Source organism: Panulirus ornatus, chromosome 67, assembly GCF_036320965.1.
Source record: "Panulirus ornatus isolate Po-2019 chromosome 67, ASM3632096v1, whole genome shotgun sequence".
Classification (NCBI taxonomy): domain Eukaryota; kingdom Metazoa; phylum Arthropoda; class Malacostraca; order Decapoda; family Palinuridae; genus Panulirus; species Panulirus ornatus.
In genome coordinates, this window is record NC_092290.1 from 8,806,683 (window position 1) to 8,829,182 (window position 22,500).

Genomic DNA, 22,500 nt, shown 5'->3' on the forward strand with positions numbered 1-22,500 from the left:
TTTTTTTTTTTTTTTATACTTTGTCGCTGTCTCCCGCGTTTGCGAGGTAGCGCAAGGAAACAGACGAAAGAAATGGCCCAACCCCCCCCCCCCCCATACACATGTACATACACTCGTCCACACACGCAAATATTGTACATACCTACACAGCTTTCCATGGTTTACCCCAGACGCTTCACATGCCTTGCTTCAATCCACTGACATCACGTCAACCCCTGTATACCACATGACTCCAATTCACTCTATTTCTTGCCCTCCTTTCACCCTCCTGCATGTTCAGGCCCCGATCACACAAAATCTTTTTCACTCCATCTTTCCACCTCCAATTTGGTCTCCCTCTTCTCCTCGTTCCCTCCACCTCCGACACATATATCCTCTTGGTCAATCTCTCCTCACTCATTCTCTCCATGTGCCCAAACCATTTCAAAACACCCTCTTCTGCTCTCTCAACCACGCTCTTTTTATTTCCACACATCTCTCTTTACCCTTACGTTACTTACTCGATCAAACCACCTCACACCACACATTGTCCTCAAACATCTCATTTCCAGCACATCCATCCTCCTGCGCACATCTCTATCCATAGCCCACGCCTCGCAACCATACAACATTGTTGGAACCACTATTCCCTCAAACATACCCATTTTTGCTTTCCGAGATAATGTTCTCGACTTCCACACATTTTTCAAGGCTCCCAAAATTTTCGCCCCCTCCCCCACCCTATGATCCACTTCCGCTTCCATGGTTCCATCCGCTGACAGATCCACTCCCAGATATCTAAAACACTTCACTTCCTCCAGTTTTTCTCCATTCAAACTCACCTCCCAATTGACTTGACCCTCACCCCTACTGTACCTAATAACCTTGCTCTTATTCACATTTACTCTCAACTTTCTTCTTCCACACACTTTACCAAACTCAGTCACCAGCTTCTGCAGTTTCTCACATGAATCAGCCACCAGCGCTGTATCATCAGCGAACAACAACTGACTCACTTCCCAAGCTCTCTCATCCCCAACAGACTTCATACTATATATTTTCCTATGAGTCCACGGAGAAATGTAACACGATAAGTTCCCAAGTGCACTTTCGTGTAATAATCACATCATCAGGGGGAGATATGTACGCAGACGTAGTGTGCGTACCAGCAAGTGATGCTGTGTGTGTGTGTGTGTGTGTGTGTGTGTAGGTAGTTATATGACTCCGCATTTTTCGTCGCCCACACCCTTCCATGAAGCCCTGGCCACTGACCTCCCTACACACACACACACACACACACACACACACACACCTCCACCTTCTAACTCCCTAACACCTACATTCTCCCCTTTTACATATTCCCCCCCACACCTCCACACCCCCACAAGGTCTTCCCACAGACCATCTGCCTTCAAGAGACCAAGAACAGACCAGACCCATCCCCAAAGGAAGGGGGAGGGTGGGTCTTCATGTGAAACCATTTCCTCATTCTTTCGTATTTACGACACACACACCCCCCCCAAAAAAAAACCCACTCACACAAACCTAAACTGGACACCATCAGGTTCTAAAACCGGGTGTTCCGGTCTTAGAAGACTCTCGCTGGAGGAAGAGGAGGAGGAGGAGGAGGAGGAGGAGGAGGAGGAGGAGGAGGAAGAGGAAGGAAGAGGAAGAGGAAGAGAGAAACTCACTCACATGATCACCCTGTTGGACGAAGGAGGTGCACAAGCGGTGAGGGAATGAGATGCCACAGACAGACGAGAGAGAGAGAGAGAGAGAGAGAGAGAGAGAGAGAGAGAGAGAGAGAGAGAGAGAGAGAGAGAGAGAGAGAGAGAGTATTTGTGAAAGAGATTGTGTGTGTATGCGTGAGAGAGAGACTTCAATGCCCCCACCGCGTCGACCAGGTAGTGATCCAAAGTTTATATACTGCTCCTCCCGTTGTACATACTACTGCTAATGTGGGTGTTTTCCCCCTACTATTTCTGCTATGGTGACTGCTATAGCTGCTATGGTGACTGCTATAGCTGCTATGGTGACTGCTATAGCTGCTATGGTGACTGCTATAGCTGCTATGGTGACTGCTATAGCTGCTATGGTGACTGCTATAGCTACTATGGTGACTGCTATAGCTGCTATGGTGACTGCTATAGCTACTATGGTGACTGCTATAGCTACTATGGTGACTGCTATAGCTGCTATGGTGACTGCTATAGCTACTATGGCGACTGCTATAGCTGCTATGGTGACTGCTATAGCTGCTATGGTGACTGCTATAGCTGCTATGGTGACTGCTATAGCTGCTATGGTGACTGCTATAGCTGCTATGGTTATTGCTACTATCGCATCTACATCTGATACTGCTTCTCCTGCATCTGGAACTACCACTACTATCTACTACTACTACTACTACTATCTACCACTACTACTACTATCTACTACTACTACTACTATCTACCACTACTACTACTACTACTACTATACAGATATACAGCATGACGCCTAAGATGAACAACGAACTGGGCAGTTACGAGATGATTCGAAACATCATTATGATCATTATGAAGCGTTAACAACCCTCGCTTTATATCCCTCCATAAACAAAGGGGGGTTTAAAGGGACGGGTGGAACAGAACCCCCACAATGGTGGTCACAGACGGGCCAGGTGAACTGAGCAACAGACGGGCAACAGACGGGCAACAGACGGGCCAGGTGAACTGAGCAACAGACGAGCAACAGACGGCAACAGACGGGCTAGGTGAACTGAGCAACAGACGAGCAACAGACGGGCAACAGACGGGCTAGGTGTACTGAGCAACAGGCAACAGAAGGCCACAGATTAGACAGGTATACTACGCAACAGAAAACAGGAGGAGGAGGAGGAGGAGGAGGAGGAGGAGGAGGAGGATGAGGAAGGAGGAGGAGGAGGAAGAGGAGGAGGAGGAGGAGGAAGAGGAGGAAGAGGAGGAGGAGGAGGAGGAAGAGGAGGAAGAGGAGGAGGAGGAGGAGGAAGAGGAGGAAGAGGAGGAGGAGGAGGGCTCCTATGCGTCACCGTGGGCTCCTATGCGTCACCGTGGGCTCCTATGCGTCGCCGTGGGCTCCTATGCGTCGCCGTGGGCTCCTATGCGTCGCCGTGGGCTCCTATGCGTCACCGTGGGCTCCTATGCGTCACCGTGGGCTCCTATGCGTCACCGTGGGCTCCTATGCGTCGCCGTGGGCTCCTATGCGTCACCCTGGGCTCCTATGCGTCGTCATGGGCTCCTATGCGTCGCCGTGGGCTCCTATGCGTCACCGTGGGCTCCTATGCGTCACCCTGGGCTCCTATGCGTCGCCGTGGGCTCCTATGCGTCACCGTGGGCTCCTATGCGTCACTCTGGGCTCCTATGGTCGCCATGGGCTCCTATGCGTCACCGTGGGCTCCTATGCGTCACCGTGGGCTCCTATGCGTCACCGTGGGCTCCTAATATGGCTCGGGAGTCTTAAATATCCAGGCGAGATTGTGGATGATGACAATCTTCCTCCATAAAGGAGAAAATGTCGTTTTTCTGAAGGGGTCCTTCGTCTCTGTGTGGTCTGAGGGCAGTGGGGGGGTAGGAGTAGAGTGGGAGGCTGCCATGATGGTTGGAGATCTAGTGGTGTAGGGAGGGGGGGGGGGGGAGGAGGAGGAGGAGGAGGAGGAGGAGGAGGAGGAGGAGGAGGAGGAGGAAGAGGAAGAGGAAGAGGAAGAGGAAGAGGAGGAGGAGGAGGAGGAGGAGGAAGAGGGAGGAAGATGCGTACACGAGAAACACATGATGATGCTGGACATGGACAGGTCTTCCGAGGGAAGGCAGACGAAGAAAACTGAAGGAGGAGGTGTGAACGAAGACGAAGAAAACTGGAGGAGGTGTGGACGAAGACGAAGAAAACTGAAGGAGGTGGTGTGAACGAAGACGAAGAAAACTGAAGGAGGAGGTGTGAACGAAGACGAAGAAAACTGAAGGAGGAGGTGTGAACGAAGACGAGGAAAACTGAAGGAGGTGTGAACGAAGACGAAGAAAACTGAAGGAGGTGTGGACGAAGACGAAGAAAACTGGAGGAGGAGGTGTGAACGAAGACGAAGAAAACTGGAGGAGGAGGTGTTGGAGTGTGTAAGGGAAGGTGAGTGGAGTGGAGAAAAGCCTCCTTGGGGAAGGAGGGAGCAAAAGAAGTCTAGCCTAAGACATATCATCCTGAAGGAGGTACCTGGAGACACGACCCCCCAAGCCTAGCTGCCACTCCCTAAAGGGGCGTCCCACTCCTCCAGGAGGGGGAACCCGACGAGGCGCAGGAGGTCTGGAACATAGCAGGCGTCAAAGAGCGTGTGCGAAGAAACACTCGTGGTGTACACCCGAAGTCCCCAGAAGGAGGGAGAGAGAGAGAGAGAGAGAGAGAGAGAGAGAGAGAGAGAGAGAGAGAGAGAGAGAGAGAGAGAGGAGGGACCTGATGGAGGGATGGCTCAGCAGGTCAGGAGGTGGGTGGCCTTGATGCGTTGCCACGGTCATCAATCGTGGTCTTCATCACAGGTACAGATTACTGCCTTTTTCTTACAACCTCACACTCACACACCTTCCCTTCCTACCTCCCTTCCTCCTTCTTCCTCCCTCCCTACCTCCTCCTTCTTTCTCCTTCACTCCCTAACTCCCTTCCCTCTCATGCTGCCTCCTCAGGATCTTCTTCCAACTTTTCTTCTTCTTCTTCTTCTTCTTCTTCTTCATTCTTCTTCTTCTTCTTCTTCTTCTTCTTCTTCTTCTTCTTCATCCTTCTTGTTCATCCTCCTTTTTCTTCTTCTTCCTCCTTCTTCTTCTTCTTCTTCTTCTTCTTCTTCTTCTTCTTCTTCTCCCTCACCCTTCTCTCTCTCTCTCTCTCTCTCTCTCTCTCTCTCTCTCTCTCTCTCTCTCTCTCTCTCTCTCTCCCTCTCCACCAAGGACGTGGGGAGTGACAACAAGTGACAACACCAACAACAGCAGCATCATACTGACAACAGCAGCATCATACTGACAACAGCAAAATACAGTAACCACAAGACTCGAAATAACAACACGACTTAACATTAACATTAACACAAGGGAGTTAACAATACTTGCCACGAGCAGAAATTAACAACAGTTGTATAATACACGTATCAACATTGACCAAGAGGAGGTACCTGTGTTGTATAATGTCCCACTATATGTCAAATTGAAGGAATCACTAATGAGCTAATTAATTTGCATACAGCATACGAAATGAGGTCACTAATTTGCATATTTGTACTCTCACTGTATTTGTCTGTGCCTAACACACACACATATATATATATATATATATATATATATATATATATATATATATATATATATATATATATATATCGTAAACTTGAACGATCCAACACTCAGAAATCCTCAAGAAATACTTTTTTTTCTTTGCAAAAGCGTCCACTTTTCCTCATTAATATGCAAATCTATGCAATTAAACGCAACCATAGTCTAATGAGTTAGTCATTTGCACAAAGGAGGACCTATGATGTAAATATGAAGATTGTATTAAGTATTATTCTTGAGTTATTTGTGTGTTTTTCAACACAGACAACCCAATCAGGCTTCCCTGTTCGTCTGTCTTGCACATGTAAACAAGAAGGTATCCACGCAGGCAAACAGACAACAGACAGACAAACAGGGTCAACAACGGTCCACTAATAAACCCCCTCGTTGAACGGACCATCATTACGCAAGTTAACAGCAAGTAACAGCAGTAGGTAACAGCAGCAGAAGGTAACAGCAAGTAACAGCAGAAAGTAACAGCAGAAGGTAAGGTAACATCAGTAGGTAACATCAGTAGGTAACATCAGTAGGTAACAGCAGAAGGTAACAGCAGTAGGTAACAGCAGTAGGTAACATCAGTAGGTAACAGCAGAAGGTAACAGCAGTAGGTAACATCAGTAGGTAACAGCAGAAGGTAACAGCAGAAGGTAACATCAGTAGGTAAAAGCAGAAGGTAACATCAGTAGGTAACAGCAGAAGGTAACAGCAGAAGGTAACATCAGTAGGTAACATCAGTAGGTAACATCAGTAGGTAACAGCAGAAGGTAACAGCAGAAGGTAACATCAGTAGGTAAAAGCAGAAGGTAACATCAGTAGGTAACAGCAGAAGGTAACAGCAGAAGGTAACATCAGTAGGTAACATCAGTAGGTAACATCAGTAGGTAACAGCAGAAGGTAACAGCAGTAGGTAACAGCAGTAAGTAACAGGCAATAACAGGGGAAAGGAGGGGAGGGGGGGTGTTGCAACTATCTTAGATAAACAGAGATTAGTTTCCTCATTATCCAACTCGTGTTCTCATCACTCCTCATTTATCGTCATATTCACCTCATGACGGAAGCTCCACGCATCAAGGCGTGAGGGGTCATTTAGGAGGAAAATGAGGGGTATGGATGAAATCGGGTCATCCCTCATCGGGTCATCCCCCCAAAATCCTTCCATGACCCCCCCTCACTAAACCCTTTCCATGACCACCCCTCACTAACCCCTTCCATGGCCCCCCTCTCCCACTAAACCCTCCCATTACCCCTCACTAAACCCTTCCATGACCCCCTCACTAAACCCTTCCATGACCACCCCTCACTAACCCCTTCCATGGCCCCCCTCTCCCACTAAACCCTCCCATTACCCCTCACTAACCCCTTCCATGACCCCCTCACTAAACCCTTCCATGACCACCCCTCACTAAACCCTTCCATGACCCCCTCACTAAACCCTTCCATGACCACCCCTCACTAACCCCTTCCATGACCCCCCTCTCCCACCAAACACTCCCATTACCCCTCACTAAACCCTTCCATGACCACCCCTCACTAACCCCTTCCATTACCCCCTCTCACACTAAACCCTTCCATGACCCCTCCTCCCACTAAACCCTTCCATGGCCCCCTCTCCCACAAAACCCTTCCATGACCCCACAAGACCATCCATCAGGAACTGTGTGAGGTCAAAGTGTGGTTGATGAGTGTACACGGACCCTGGATGGGGAAGGCAATACACTTGATAAGCTATTATCTCCAAGCGCTGATTATACCTCAATCACGTCCATCAAGGGATGTCAAGGGAGACATCCTTGCGCTACCTCGCAAACGCGGGAGACAGCGACAAAGTATAATAAAAAATAAATATAAATATATATATATATATATATATATATATATATATATATATATATATATATATATATATATATATATATATATATATATATATATATATATATTCCTATGAGTCCACGGGGAAAATGAAACACGAAAAGTTCCCAAGTGCACTTTCGTGTAATAATCACACTCATCAGGGGAGACACATTTCCCCCGTGGACTCATAGGAATATCTTGATCACGCGCAAAATTGTGATCCTTTCCAATATATATATATATATATATATATATATATATATATATATATATATGATTTCCAGGAAAATCAAAGATGCTGGATGAGGGTTCTTCTTCAACTTCCAGAGACGCTGGACGCGCTACTTCCCAGAGAAGCTGGAAGATCCTTCTCACACCGTTAGGGGCCAGTGAGAGCGATGGAGAGAGGAGAGAGAGGAGGAGGAAGCCTCCTCGCTCACCCCTCCGTTACGGATGAGCGCAGCCACACAGAGAGAGAGAGAGAGAGAGAGAGAGAGAGAGAGAGAGAGAGAGAGAGGGAGCAGAGCTGCGCACGGCGGGACGGCCAAAGGACGGGGCCTGCGCAAGCCTCGGGCGGGACGCTCCTTGCGGTACATATACCTACAGGCCACGAAGATTCCACAGGTGTACAATCCTCACTTCAGTCTACATCACCTCCTCCTCCTCTTCCTCCTCTGACGAGCATACACGGGTATACTGGATGACATACTGGGTGTGAGGATGGTATGACAGGGTAGAGGAATGGGTGAGAGGCAGGTGGCGACGCTCAGGAGGAAGGAGGAGCAGGAGAAGGAGGAGAAGGAGAAGGAGGAGGAGGAGGAGGTAGAGCGCCGATGGCTCATCCAGATCATGATGAGGATCGAGGTGGTGATGCGGTCCAGCACATGAGGTGCTCATCTGGCAGGAGGGGTGAGCACGACGGTGAGGGCCCCTTGAGCACGATGGTGAGGGCCCCTTGAGCACGATGGTGAGGCCCTTGAGCACGATGGTGAGGGCCCTTGAGCACGATGGTGAGGGCCCTTGAGCACGATGGTGAGGCCCTTGAGCACGATGGTGAGGCCCTTGAGCACGACGGTGAGGCCCCTTGAGCACGATGGTGAACCCCTTGAACACGATGGTGAGCCCCTTGAGCACGACGGTACGACCCCTTGAGCACGATGGTACGACCCCTTGAGCACGACGGTACAACCATTGAGCACGACGTACAACCCTTGAGCACGACGGTACGACCCACTGAGCACGACGGTAAAACCCTTGAGCACGATGTAAAACCCTTGAGCACGACGGTACAACCCTTGAGCACGACGGTACAACCCTTGAGCACGACGGTACGACCCCTTGAGCACGACGGTACGACCCTTGGGGTATGGTGGCACAAATCTTTGACCTGACCTCTTAGGAGGGTCACGTCAGACGCCAAAATACCATATCTTAGAAGGCAAGACCTCAGCGGTGCTCAAAGGGTCGTACCGTTGTACTCAACGGGTCGTACCTTCGTAAACACCATCTCGCACAGAAAGAAAACGAAACACACGAGCACTACAACATCAGCTGATGAAGAAAATGGCATCAGAACCTCATAACTCAGTCATGGAAAGACATACGACTCAAAAAAAAAAGAAAAAAAAATAGATCAGTGAACTCGCAGGGAGAGTCTTGCAGTGTATCCGTGTGAGCGCGCAAGAGCTGTGAAGTACACTGGGCCGAGGGGCACTGCCCTAGACACAATCATGTTCTCAGATGAATGAGGGAGGGAATGAGGGAGGGAGGGAATGAGGGAGGGAGGGAGGGAGGAATTCTGCCAATTAATCCATGCGTAGGATCACACACGCGGGATGCGAAAGTGGTTTGACTTCCAGCTGTTCAGTTAAACCCCTGTTCACTGTGATGGAACTTCTTAGATGTGGTAATTCATCCCCCATTAGCAAAGGCGGTATGGTCTTCGAGCACGACGGTACGGCCCTTGAGCACGACGGTACGACCCTCGACCACGACGGCACGGCCCTTGAGCACGACGGTACGGCCCTTGAGCACGACGATACGACCCTTGAGCACGACGGTACGACCCTTGACCACGACGGGACGACCCTTGAGCACGACGGGAGGACCCTTGAGCACGAGGGTACAACCCTTGGTTACGATGGAGTCATCTCAGACTTGATCCTTTTAAGGGTAAGGCCAAGGGCCAAAGGGGCAAACCATCACACTCAAAGGGTTCGTACCGTCGTGTTCAAGGGTTCGTTCCGTCGTGTTCAAGGGTTCGTACCGTCGTGTTCAAAGGTTCGTAAAGTCGTGTTCGAGGGTTCGTACCGTCGTGCTCAAGGGTTCTTACCGTTGTGTTCGAGGGTTCGTACCGTCGTGTTCGAGGGTTCGTACCGTCGTGTTCAAGGGTTCGTAAAGTCGTGTTCAAGGGTTCGTACCGTCGTGTTCAAGGGTTCGTACCGTCGTGTTCAAGGGTTCGTAAAGTCGTGTTCAAGGGTTCGTACCATCGTGTTCAAGGGTTCGTAAAGTCGTGTTCAAGGGTTCGTACCGTCGTGTTTAAGGGTTCGTAACGTCGTGTTCGAGGGTTCGTACCGTCGTGGTCAAGGGTTCGTAAAGTCGAGTTCAAGGGCTCGTACCGTCGTGTTCGAGGGTTCGTATCGTCGTGTTCAGTACCATGTTTTGTACCTGTTGTCATGCACCGTGGCTGGAAGCATGAACTCCAGCGGTACAAGCCTCCTCAACCTTGTATCGACCTTCAGCGATCAGCGAGAACTGCTTTCACTGCCATCTGACACAAGCAGTGCCAACGAATCGTCTCTGAGGTGAACTTGCTCTCCCTCTGTGTTCATGCACTGAAACACAATCGACATTTTGGAAAAGTTCACAATCTTACAGTGAAACTCCCAAGTGACGCTCTAGTTTTCACTGTCATTTCGCCCATCACTGCTAAGCGACCAGCTATATCTTCACTGAAGAACGCTTCGACTTGCACAGCTACCACTTTAGCTGCTATTCAGCTATAACCAGATCAAGTCCTCCTGAACAAAAGCACTGCAGAGGAACAGTGATCCTAACTTGACCTGAATACTCAAGTGCCGTAATCCGCCACTGTTACTTTCACTGTTGGGACAACAGATGGGTTACTAACGCCGTAAATCCTGTTGTAACTGCAGTGTCTCTCGAAGGCAACAGGGCTGATGGAGACCCAGCTCCTTCCATAGGTTGAGGGTCAACCAGAGTGGAGGGGTCGGTCAGGACCCACCTGAAGAAGGCATAAGTGCCTGTAGACGACCTTCTCATGTTGACGGCGAGGAAGAGTGAGGATGAGGACCCACCTGACGAAGGAGCAGGTACCTGTAGATGACCTACTGAAGCTGACGGCGAGGAAGAGTGAGGATGAAGACCCACCTGACGGAGGAACAGGTACTTGTAGACGACCCTCTTAAGCTGATGGTGAAGAAGACTGAGTATGAGGACACACCTGACGAAGGAATACTTACCTGTAGAAGACCAATTAATGCTGATGGGGAGGAAGAGTGAGGATAAGGACCCACCTGACGAAGGAGTAGGTACCTGTAGAAGACCTATTAATGCTGATGGCGAGGAAGAGGGAGGATAAGGACCCACCTGACGAAGGAGCAGGTACCTATAGAAGACCTACTGAAGCTGATGGCGAGGAAGAGTGTGGATAAAGACCCACCTGACGAAGGAGCAGGTACCTATAGAAGACCTACTGAAGCTGATGGCGAGGAAGAGGGAGGATAAGGACCCACCTGACGAAGGAGCAGGTACCTATAGAAGACCTACTGAAGCTGATGGCGAGGAAGAGGGAGGATAAGGACCCACCTGACGAAGGAGCAGGTACCTATAGAAGACCTACTGAAGCTGATGGCGAGGAAGAGGGAGGATAAGGACCCACCTGACGAAGGAGCAGGTACCTATAGAAGACCTACTGAAGCTGACGGCGAGGAAGAGTATGGATAAAGACCTACCTGACGGAGGAACAGGTACTTGTAGACGACCCTCTTAAGCTGATGGTGAAGAAGACTGAGTATGAGGACACACCTGACGAAGGAATACTTACCTGTAGAAGACCAATTAATGCTGATGGCGAGGAAGAGGGAGGATAAGGACCCACCTGACGAAGGAGCAGGTACCTATAGAAGACCTACTGAAGCTGATGGCGAGGAAGAGGGAGGATAAGGACCCACCTGACGAAGGAGCAGGTACCTATAGAAGACCTACTGAAGCTGACGGCGAGGAAGAGTGAGGATGAAGACCCACCTGACGAAGGAGCAGGTACCTATAGAAGACCTACTGAAGCTGATGGCGAGGAAGAGGGAGGATAAGGACCCACCTGACGAAGGAGCAGGTACCTATAGAAGACCTACTGAAGCTGACGGCGAGGAAGAGTGAGGATGAAGACCCACCTGACGAAGGAGCAGGTACCTATAGAAGACCTACTGAAGCTGATGGCGAGGAAGAGGGAGGATAAGGACCCACCTGACGAAGGAGCAGGTACCTATAGAAGACCTACTGAAGCTGATGGCGAGGAAGAGGGAGGATAAGGACCCACCTGACGAAGGAGCAGGTACCTATAGAAGACCTACTGAAGCTGATGGCGAGGAAGAGGGAGGATAAGGACCCACCTGACGAAGGAGCAGGTACCTATAGAAGACCTACTGAAGCTGACGGCGAGGAAGAGTGAGGATGAAGACCCACCTGACGGAGGAACAGGTACTTGTAGACGACCCTCTTAAGCTGATGGTGAGAAGAGGTGTCGGATAAGGACCCACCTGACGAAGGAGCAGGTACCTATAGAAGACCTACTGAAGCTGATGGCGAGGAAGAGGGAGGATAAGGACCCACCTGACGAAGGAGCAGGTACCTATAGAAGACCTACTGAAGCTGACGGCGAGGAAGAGTGAGGATGAAGACCCACCTGACGAAGGAGCAGGTACCTATAGAAGACCTACTGAAGCTGACGGCGAGGAAGAGTGAGGATGAAGACCCACCTGACGAAGGAGCAGGTACCTATAGAAGACCTACTGAAGCTGATGGCGAGGAAGAGGGAGGATAAGGACCCACCTGACGAAGGAGCAGGTACCTATAGAAGACCTACTGAAGCTGATGGCGAGGAAGAGGGAGGATAAGGACCCACCTGACGAAGGAGCAGGTACCTATAGAAGACCTACTGAAGCTGATGGCGAGGAAGAGGGAGGATAAGGACCCACCTGACGAAGGAGCAGGTACCTATAGAAGACCTACTGAAGCTGATGGCGAGGAAGAGGGAGGATAAGGACCCACCTGACGAAGGAGCAGGTACCTATAGAAGACCTACTGAAGCTGACGGCGAGGAAGAGTGAGGATGAAGACCCACCTGACGAAGGAGCAGGTACCTATAGAAGACCTACTGAAGCTGACGGCGAGGAAGAGTGAGGATGAAGACCCACCTGACGAAGGAGCAGGTACCTATAGAAGACCTACTGAAGCTGATGGCGAGGAAGAGGGAGGATAAGGACCCACCTGACGAAGGAGCAGGTACCTATAGAAGACCTACTGAAGCTGATGGCGAGGAAGAGGGAGGATAAGGACCCACCTGACGAAGGAGCAGGTACCTATAGAAGACCTACTGAAGCTGACGGCGAGGAAGAGTGAGGATGAAGACCCACCTGACGAAGGAGCAGGTACCTATAGAAGACCTACTGAAGCTGATGGCGAGGAAGAGGGAGGATAAGGACCCACCTGACGAAGGAGCAGGTACCTATAGAAGACCTACTGAAGCTGATGGCGAGGAAGAGGGAGGATAAGGACCCACCTGACGAAGGAGCAGGTACCTATAGAAGACCTACTGAAGCTGACGGCGAGGAAGAGGGAGGATGAACACCTGGGTTGAGTGTGGGCCAACTGGCCGCGTCTAGGATTCGAACCCATACAGATCCGACCCTGGGCAGGCCCGTGCTTGATCATAGTCAGCAACGCTAACCGATACACCCTGGAGGCCCTTGTGTGTGTGTGTGTGTGTACCCTAAACAAGTCATAACGTTCAAAAGGCGTAACCACCACAATTATCGGTGGTGTCAATACAAAAACCTCCACAAAACCTATTTGTTTTCCAATGACACCCCCTCCCTGGGGTGGTGTACACATTACGAAGATGATACCTGCATTAGCAGTGATCAAGGAAGCTGTTTGTGGCGGTGTTGTGATGGTGATGGCTTTGCGTGGTGGCGGAGGGAAAGGAAGAAAGTAACGACAAAGTGTCATTCAGTCGTAATGGAGTTGATGGCATCTCTCCCTCGTGAGAGATGCCAGACACTGCTTTTTTTATGATTTAAGGGATGACTACCCCCCCCCCCCCCGCGCCCCGGGAACCCCTTTTAGGGCGACGGCACGATTCGTGAGCACGACGTGTCGACCTTACAAGTACGACGGTGCGCCATCTCTGAGGAGTACAGTGCGACCCTTGAGCACAGCAGTAAGGCCTGCCCTTGGGTATGGCCCTTGAGAGATCAGGTCAAGGGCAACGCCATCATATTCAAGGGTCGTAAAGTCGTGCTCAAGGGTCGTAAAGTCGTGTTCAAGGGTCGGAAAGTCGCGTTCAAGGGTCGTAAAGTCGTGTTCAAGGGTCGTATCGTCGTATTCAAAGGTTGTACCGTCGTGTTCAAGGGTCGTACGTGTAAAGTCGTGCTCAAGGGTCGTACCGTCGTGCTCAAGGGTCGTACCGTCGTGCTCAAGGGTCGTATCGTCGTATTCAAAGGTTGTACCGTCGTGTTCAAGGGTCGTACCGTCGTGCTCAAGGGTCGTACCGTCGTGCTCAAGGGTCGTACCGTCGTGCTCAAGGGTCGTAAGCTCACGAGAAATATCAACAGGAGTTCATGATTTCAAGAGAAGAAAAAAAAAGAAATATGAATAAAAAAGTTGAGTTGAATCAGTCAACTCATAATTACATTTTTACATTACATGATTACATTCTGAATGACCTAATTACATTACATGATTACACATTCTGAATGAACTAATTACATTTCTCATTACATGAACTTCCTCTCTTCCCCCCACCCCCCCGTGATATTCATTTCTGTACATCTAAACAGTCATATAAATAATTAACTTAATACATCATTTATCTCTGTGTAATTTCCACGCCAGGTAATTCCGACGTAAATGTAATTATTGACGTAATTACACACACGGTAATCATTTACACACTGGCCAAGGTACGACCTTGTTAATGTATATGGGGGAAGGTTAATGACCCGAGTTAATATCATGGATATCCATAATTTGTTTACTGATTTACTTCATGAACGACACGTCCTCTGATCCTTAAACCTTTGAGTACGACTTTACGACCATCGAGGACGAGGGTACGACTCCTTTGAACACGATCGTACGACCCTTGGAACACGACGGTACGACTCTTTGAACACGACGATATGGTACGACCCTTTGAACACGACGGTATGGGACGACCCTTTGAACACGACGGTATGGTACGACCCTTTGAACACGACGGTATGGTACGACCCTTACAGAACGACGGTACGATCCTTTGAACACGACGATACGACCCCTGAGCACGACGGTACGACCTTTGAACACGACGATAGACCCCTGAGCACGACAGTACGACCCTTGCACACGACGATACGACCCCTGAGCACGACGGTACGACCCCTTGCACACGATGGTACGACCCTTGAACACGACGGTACGACCCTTGGGTTTGTTGACCTGTCTTAGGATCTAACCCTGAAGTAGGGTCAGCTGAGAAACAAGGCCATCATCAAACCCTGGGGTCGAACCATCTTGCTCAAAGGGGTCGAAACAAATGGTTCACTTCACCATTAACCTGACAATGACGAAGATGAAGATGATGATGATGAAGATGATGATGATGATGATGATGATGATGATGATGATGAAGATGATGATGATGATGATGATGATGATGAGCGTCGAACCTGTGCTGGTTGAAAGGAAATGATGGAGGGTTGAAAGTAAAGGTTCAAAGGTTGAGCGATTATGATGAAGCTTCGAACTTCGACCGTAGGGGGGAATGGTACACGATTTTCTGACCCGTATATAGAAATGGTACACGATTTTCTGACCCGTACATAGAAATGGTACACGACTTTCTGACCCGTATATAGAAATGAACCAGGACGAAAACATCTGAGTATCTAGAGTTCTCATTGTCTAAATACTGAAGTGATATTGAGGTACTAAGTTCAAAACAACTTAATTTTAGGTCAGCTGACAATGAGGTACTAAGTTTAAAACACCTTAATTTTAGGTCAGTTGACACTGAAGTACTAAGTTTAAAACACCTTAATTTTAGGTCAGTTGACACTGAGGTACTAAGTTTAAAACACCTTAATTTTAGGTCACTTTACATTGAGGAACTAAGTTTAAAACACCTTAATTTTAGGTCAGTTGACATTAAAGAACTCAATCTAAAACACCTTAATTTTAGGGTGTTACTGGTTTAATATCTTTTTCAATACCTCGATGTGTTACATGGGATCCATCTGTTGACGGAACCACTGAGGAATGGGGAAGGGGAGGGTAACAAGCTAGGGAGGGAAGGGGTGGAAAGGAGGGAACGACACGTCAATAGGAAACCCCCATTACTGCCCCTCCAACACACACACACACACACACACCACAATGAAGACAACGTGAGGAAAGACGCGTTCTGTGTGTGTATGTGTGTGTGTGTGTGTGTGTGTGTGTGTGTGTGTGGGTAATTAGAGGTCGGTAAACGAGGCGTGACCCAGCCGTTGACCCAGAAGCTCCCCCTACGTCATCATTTCCTCCTCAGCTAACTACCCATAGCGCTACTCACTGCCACAACTACCACTTCGACTCGTCCACGACCGTTTGTCTCCCTTTAATCACCCTAACCACCCCCCCCGGCCAACCCTTAACTACCCTTAACTACGCCACGAAACCACTCCATCGTCGAGGCCGCTAAACAATGCTTAATACTCCACTGTGTGCCACCCTCCCCCAGCCCCTGCCCCTTTCTCCTCCAACTTCCGACCTAAACAACGACTCTCTCTCTCTCTCTCTCTCTCTCTCTCTCTCTCTCTCTCTCTCTCTCTCTCTCTCTCTGCGTTCCTTCACGCTCAAAAGGCAAGTCGTAACATTCTAAGCGTACATCAACCTAGCGAACAGAGCCATATTGCTCACTTCATCTCAAAGTTTTCACTCGCTCTGATTTCTATTGATCATTCGGGTCAAAGGGCAGCAGGTCATCGTGCTCAAGGGTCGTACCGTCGTGCTCAAGGGTCGTACCGTCGTGCTCAAGGGTCGTACCGTCGTGCTCAAGGGTCGTACCGTCGTGCTCAGGGGTCGTATCCTACCGTCGTGCTCAAGGATCGTACCGTCGCGCTCAAGGGTCGTATCGTCGTGCTCAAGGGTCGTACCGTCGTGCTCAAGGGTCGCACCGTCGTACTCAAGGGTTGTATCCTACCGTCGTGCTCAAGGGTCGTACCGACGAGTTCAAGGGTCGTACCGTCGTGTTCAAGGGTCGTACCGTCGTGCTCAAGGATCGTACCATCGTGCTCAAACTATGCCAGTACGATTCAAACAAGCCAAAACCATCTATTACACCGATCAAAACACTTCTACATGATCTATCATTGACAACCAGTTACCTTGTAAAACACACACACCAGCACAGCAATACAATTATGAGACACTATGTGAGTTTATATGTAATCACGCACGGTGTGTAGTAATCTATGTCATTACACACACTGTGTGGTAATCCCTTCAGAGAATGGAAATGCTACTTTGATAATCAACCCAGATGTAACGATGTGTAACCACTCCCAAAGCTGTTAAGCAAATGACTGGATCATAGAGGCATCAAAAATCACACTCGAGTACCCATTACGATTCCAAGGTAATTAAGACAATGACGGGTAATTACCCAAGATAATTAAGATATACAATGACGATCATAAGAGAATAATCACAAAAATTGATTATGAGAATTATGATGCATATATTGATAATGGGTCTCCCATCTTATCTCAAAGTCTTTATCGCCATTTATCAAGGCCATTCAACGCCTTGTTCCTCCTTCAGCCACTCCTACACAAACCATAGTTAAAGATGGAGTTAATTTGCATATATATATATATATATATATATATATATATATATATATATATATATATATATATTGCACTCTTTTATTCTTCGTGCAAGTTTTTAATGTTAGATTTCATCTCGTATGTGAGTCTTATATTTCTGATATATATATATATATATATATATATATATATATATATATATATATATATATATATATATATATATATAAACAGTCATGAAATTTCTACAACGGGCTCAAGGTGACTCTCTGTGTACACTACACTTACCATGTACACATGGTGATGCTGGTGTTTACCTGGGTACACTAGCAAGGTAAACACAGAGCATGACAGCGGGTGTTCGTCTTGTCCGACCCTGTCTTCGGCTTCCCTTCGAGTGGGGGAAATGGAGGGGGGGGGGGGGGGTCACTGTCACAGAATCGCATGAGTGAGAGATGGAGTGGACATGACCTGTTTAAAATCTACCGTTTTCTTTATCCATATTGATCATGGGGGGAATAAAAGATCATTAATGGACAGAAAAAAGGATGTTTATTATATTGAATGATAATTGGCAAGACACTAGAGAGTGGAATAACCGAATTGAAATGAGTAAGTCTTTCCCCATCTGATAAAATTTCTAAATCGGTCAAAATTAATCATCTTGTAAATCAATCATATCAAAATCATTTCATTTATATGAAACACTATAAGTTCCCAAGTGCACTTTCGTGTAATAATCACATCATCAGGGGAGACACAAAAGAGAAATATAAGTCCGTTAATATACATCGAATATATATATATATATATATATATATATATATATATATATATATATATATATATATATATATATATCCTAGCGTATGCTATGTATCCATTTCATCCACCAACTCCCCACCTGAAGGATGAACAACTGGGGTGAACTTTGGACCGACTACCGAGACTAGGATTCGAACCTATACGCCCCCTGACCCCGGGCGGCCCGCGCATGCGTCACTGTCAGTAGCGATAACCGTTACACCAAGACTTGACGATGTGAGGAAAATATAACGTAAAGTTTTAACTCTTTTCTTTTTTTCTTTGAGCAAAAAGCAAAACCAGAGAGAGAGAGAGAGAGAGAGAGAGAGAGAGATTCTTCCGCAGCATTGTAATCATGCACAGCCCACCACCCGTTTTCTACCGCTGGTGAATTTCCTGTTCTGATGTCTTGAGTTTTTCTATTCAAACTGTTTTTTTTCCTTCAAATTCATTTTTTCTCTGGAGTAACTAAAATAATCTGTTTAGTCTCCCCCTGGGCTATATATATATATATATATATATATATATATATATATATATATATATATATATATATATGTATATATATGTATTAAGAATATATGGTGTGGGAGGCAAGTTGTTAGAAGCAGTGAAAAGTTTTTATCGAGGATGTAAGGCATGTGTACGTGTAGGAAGAGAGGAAAGTGATTGGTTCTCAGTGAATGTAGGTTTGCGGCAGGGGTGTGTGATGTCTCCATGGTTGTTTAATTTGTTTATGGATGGGGTTGTTAGGGAGGTAAATGCAAGAGTCTTGGAAAGAGGGGCAAGTATGAAGTCTGTTGGGGATGAGAGAGCTTGGGAAGTGAGTCAGTTGTTGTTCGCTGATGATACAGCGCTGGTGGCGGATTCATGTGAGAAACTGCAGAAGCTGGTGACGGAGTTTGGTAAAGTGTGTGGAAGAAGAAAGTTAAGAGTAAATGTGAATAAGAGCAAGGTTATTAGGTACAGTAGGGTTGAGGGTCAAGTCAATTGGGAGGTGAGTTTGAATGGAGAAAAACTGGAGGAAGTGAAGTGTTTTAGATATCTGGGAGTGGATCTGTCAGCGGATGGAACCATGGAAGCGGAAGTGGATCATAGGGTGGGGGAGGGGGCGAAAATTTTGGGAGCCTTGAAAAATGTGTGGAAGTCGAGAACATTATCTCGGAAAGCAAAAATGGGTATGTTTGAAGGAATAGTGGTTCCAACAATGTTGTATGGTTGCGAGGCGTGGGCTATGGATAGAGTTGTGCGCAGGAGGATGGATGTGCTGGAAATGAGATGTTTGAGGACAATGTGTGGTGTGAGGTGGTTTGATCGAGTAAGTAACGTAAGGGTAAGAGAGATGTGTGGAAATAAAAAGAGCGTGGTTGAGAGAGCAGAAGAGGGTGTTTTGAAATGGTCTGGGCACATGGAGAGAATGAGTGAGGAAAGATTGACCAAGAGGATATATGTGTCGGAGGTGGAGGGAACGAGGAGAAGAGGGAGACCAAATTGGAGGTGGAAAGATGGAGTGAAAAGGATTTTGTGTGATCGGGGCCTGAACATGCAGGAGGGTGAAAGGAGGGCAAGGAATAGAGTGAATTGGAGCGATGTGGTATACAGGGGTTGACGTGCTGTCAGTGGATTGAATCAAGGCATGTGAAGCGTCCGGGGTAAACCATGGAAAGCTGTGTAGGTATGTATATTTCTGTGTGTGGACGTGTGTATGTACATGTGTATGGGGGGGGGGGGGGTTGGGCCATTTCTTTCGTCTGTTTCCTTGCGCTACCTCGCAAACGCGGGAGACAGCGACAAAGTATAAAAAAAAAAAAAAAAAATATTAAGCTAGGGAAACATTTCGATTGTTATAAGAAAAGACAACCCCACTTCACTGTAGTACATCTGACCACATCACTTTTATAAGTTAATGTACTTATACTTTTACAGAAAATATAGCAGCATATAGCATTATGCTGTTAACCAACCACATAGCAGCATATAGCATTATGCTGTCAACCAACCACATAGCAGCATATAGCATTATGCTGTTAACCAACCACATAGCAGCATATAGCATTATGCTGTCAACCAACCACATAGCAGCATATAGCATTATGCTGTCAACCAACCACATAGCAGCATATAGCATTATGCTGTCAACCAACCACATAGCAGCATATAGCATTATGCTGTTAACCAACCACATAGCAGCATATAGCATTATGCTGTCAACCAACCACATAGCAGCATATAGCATTATGCTGTCAACCAACCACATAGCAGCATATAGCATTATGCTGTCAACCAACCACATAGCAGCATATAGCATTATGCTGTCAACCAACCACATAGCAGCATATAGCATTATGCTGTCAACCAACCACATAGCAGCATATAGCATTATGCTGTTAACCAACCACATAGCAGCATATAGCATTATGCTGTCAACCAACCACATAGCAGCATATAGCATTATGCTGTTAACCAACCACATAGCAGCATATAGCATTATGCTGTCACATAGCAGCATCATACAACATAGTCAACCAACCACATAACAAGTGGTGCCAGCCAAGCAAACGCAAACACGGACGCTACCACCAGACAGTGTTACGTCAACACATCATCACGTTACGAAAAGACAACGTTACCATTTCCATGAAAGCAGATACGACTGGTCGTAAGCACGACATAGTTTTCATAGCGTCGCGTTGTGTCGTAAGTAACACACCGTCGCGTCGTGTCGTGTCGTAAGTAACACACCGTTGCGTCGTAACACACCGTCGCGTCGTGTCGTAACACACCGTTGCGTCGTGTCGTAAGTAACACACCGTTGCGTCGTAAGTAACAAACCGTCGCGTCGTGTCGTAAGTAACACACCGTTGCGTCGTAAGTAACAAACCGTCGCGTCGTGTCGTAAGTAACACACCGTCGCTTCGCGTCGTGTCGTAACACACCGTCGCAAACTTCCATGATTTAAGCGGAGTCGTAATCATAACACTACGACAGAGTAATGGGAGTGAGACTCCCTCTGTCGTAAGAAATAATAAATGAAAAAAAAAGATGAAGAAGACGTAATCATGATGAAGAAAAGAAATCTAGTGAAGTCTCCCATTGCGCTGTTTTGAGTCGATGTTAGAAAACGAGAATTTCGGTGTTCGTCGCAAAGTTATTTCTGTGTCTTATTTTCTTGACGTTCGTCGTTAAAACGTTGAAATAACTAGTCGTTAACGAGGGAAGATGTCGAGAACCAATCGTCAGCAACAGCCAAGACGTTAGGGATCAGCCAATGAGCTGTGAGCAAAATAAACCACTCAGCCAATCGCCAACGAGATTGGGGAAACTGCGTATATTCGTTAACCCAATCAACGACAAGTTGGATCACTGTGATGTGGTGGGGCTGGACTTTGACCTCACGGTGAAGGGTTAGGTCAAATGCCACTTGTTAATATTAACCCAAGGGTCGTACCGTCGTGCTCAAGGGTCGTACCGTCGTGCTCAAGGATCTTACCACCGTGGTCAAGGGTCGTACCGTCGTGCTCAAGGGTCGTACCGTCGTGCTCAAGGGTCGTATCGTCGTGCTCAATGGTCGTACCGTCGTGTTCAAGGGTCGTACCGTCGTGCTCAAGGGTCGTACCGTCGTGCTCAAGGGTCGTACCGTCGTGCTCAAGGGCCATAGACCCCAATATGTACGGGGCACTTACCATCACCCACCAGTAAACCAGGCGAGAGAGAGAGAGAGAGAGAGAGAGAGAGAGAGAGAGAGAGCTGGTCAGAGTGAAATATAGCATGGGGAAATAGACAAATGGGAAGTTATAGTAAAATAGATGAAATATATATACGAAATATAGGATGGGGAAATAGATAAGTGGAAGTTATAGTGAAATTGATGAAATATATATACGAAATATAGAGTGGGGAAATAGATATATATGGGGAATTAAAGCAAAAAATATAAGAAATATATAAGAAATATAAGAAGGGGAAATAGATAAATGGGAAATTAAAGCAAAATACTTGAAATATATAAGCAAAATATGAAGCAGAAATAGATAAATGGGGAATTAAAGCAAAATAGATGAAATACAGAAATGGGGAAATAGATAAATGGGGAGTATTTTTAACTTGTTAATAATTCTAGCAATATTAGGTATCTTCAGAAATATACATTAAGGAGCAGAAAACAGAAATATATATATATGATTTTGGGTGATGTGTCTCATTTGTGTATTGTTGATTACACGCGCCATCTTGGACGTGGACGGAGATGACGTCAGATCCGGGTATTCCTGTCAACAAGCGCCATCTTGGACGTGGACGGAGATGACGTCAGACCCGGGTATTCCTGTCAACAAGCGCCATCTTGGACGTGGACGGAGATGACGTCAGATCCGGGTATTCCATATTGGACGTAAACAATGAACGACCTTCGAATATTTCCCAGATTACCGGAGTAATGAATTACCCAATAATTG